General features: G+C 42.8%; 1 non-coding gene across 1 annotated transcript; it reads right to left on the reverse strand.

Moving 5' to 3' along the window:
* Nucleotides 1-222: 222 nt before the first annotated feature.
* LOC130963750 (small nucleolar RNA R71) lies at nt 223-330 on the reverse strand. The gene has a single exon (XR_009079869.1). It is a non-coding gene; the product is annotated as a small nucleolar RNA R71 (small nucleolar RNA).
* Nucleotides 331-1,534: the final 1,204 nt, after the last annotated feature.

The raw sequence follows: 1,534 nt of genomic DNA on the forward strand, positions 1-1,534 counted from the left end.
ATGGAAGATCCTCATCAGTTTTTAGCTGAATTCTTGCAAATCTGTGACACAGTCAAGACTAATGGGGTTGACCCTGAGGTCTATAGACTGATGCTATTTCCTTTTGATGTAAGAGACAGAGCTAGGATATGGTTGGACTCTCAACCTAAAGAAAGCCTGGACTCTTGGGAAAAGCTAGTCAATGCCTTCTTGGCAAAGTTCTTTCCACCACAAAGATGGAGTAAGCTTAGAGTGGAAGTCCAAACCTTCAGACAGAAGGATGGAGAATCCCTCTATGAAGCTTGGGAAAGATACAAACAATTGATCAGAAGATGTCCTTCTGACATGCTTTCTGAATGGAGCATCATAGGTATTTTCTATGATGGTCTCTCTGAACTATCCAAGATGTCTTTGGATAGCTCTGCTGGAGGATCTCTTCATCTGAAGAAGACGCCTACAGAGGCTCAAGAGCTAATTGAGATGGTTGCAAATAACCAATTCATGTACACTTCTGAAAGGAATTCTGTGAACAATGGGACAAGTCAGAAGAAAGGAGTTCTTGAGATTGATGCTCTGAATGCCATATTGGCTCAGAACAAGATATTGACTCAACAAGTCAATTTGATTTCTCAAAGTCTGTCTGGAATGCAAAATGCACCAAGCAGTACTAAGGAGGCTTCATCTAAGGAAGAAGCTTATGATCCTGAGAACCCCTCAATGGAAGAGGTGAATTACCTAGGAGAACCCTATGGTAACACCTATAATTCTTCATGGAGAAATCACCCAAATCTCTCATGGAAGAATCAAGAGAGACCTCAACAAGGTTTCAATAATAATGGTGGAAGAAACAGGTTTAACAATGGCAAACCTTTTCCATCATCTTCTCAGCAACAGACAGAGAATCCTAAGCAGAACCCCTCTGACTTAGCAACCATGGTCTCTGATCTAATTAAAACCACTCAAAGTTTCATGAATGAAACAAGGTCCTCCATTAGGAATTTGGAAGGACAAGTGGGACAGCTGAGCAAGAAAGTTACTGAACTCCCTCCAAGTACTCTCCCAAGCAACACAGAAGAAAATCCAAAAGGAGAGTGCAAAGCCATCAATATGGCCGAATTTGGAGAGGAAGGGGAGGAAGCGAACGCCACTGAGGAAGACCTCAATGGGCGTGCACTAGCCTCCACTGAGTTCCCAAATGAGGAACCATGGGAATCTGAGGCTCTAAATGAGACCATAGAGATCCCATTGGACTTACTTCTGCCTTTCATGAGCTCTGATGAGTATTCTTCCTCTGAAGAGGATGAGTATGTCACTGAAGAGCAAGTTGCTAAATACCTTGGAGCAATCATGAAGCTAAATGACAAGTCATTTGGAAATGAGACTTGGGAGAATGAACCTCCTTTGCTCACCAAAGAACTGGATGACTTGTCTAGGCAGAATTTACCTCAAAAGAGACAAGACCCTGGGAAGTTTTCCATACCTTGTACCATAGGCACCATGACCTTCAAGAAGGCTCTGTGTGACTTAGGGTCAAGTGTAAACCTCATGCCTCTCT

The sequence above is a fragment of the Arachis stenosperma genome, chromosome 2 (assembly GCF_014773155.1).
Source record: "Arachis stenosperma cultivar V10309 chromosome 2, arast.V10309.gnm1.PFL2, whole genome shotgun sequence".
NCBI lineage: Eukaryota > Viridiplantae > Streptophyta > Magnoliopsida > Fabales > Fabaceae > Arachis > Arachis stenosperma.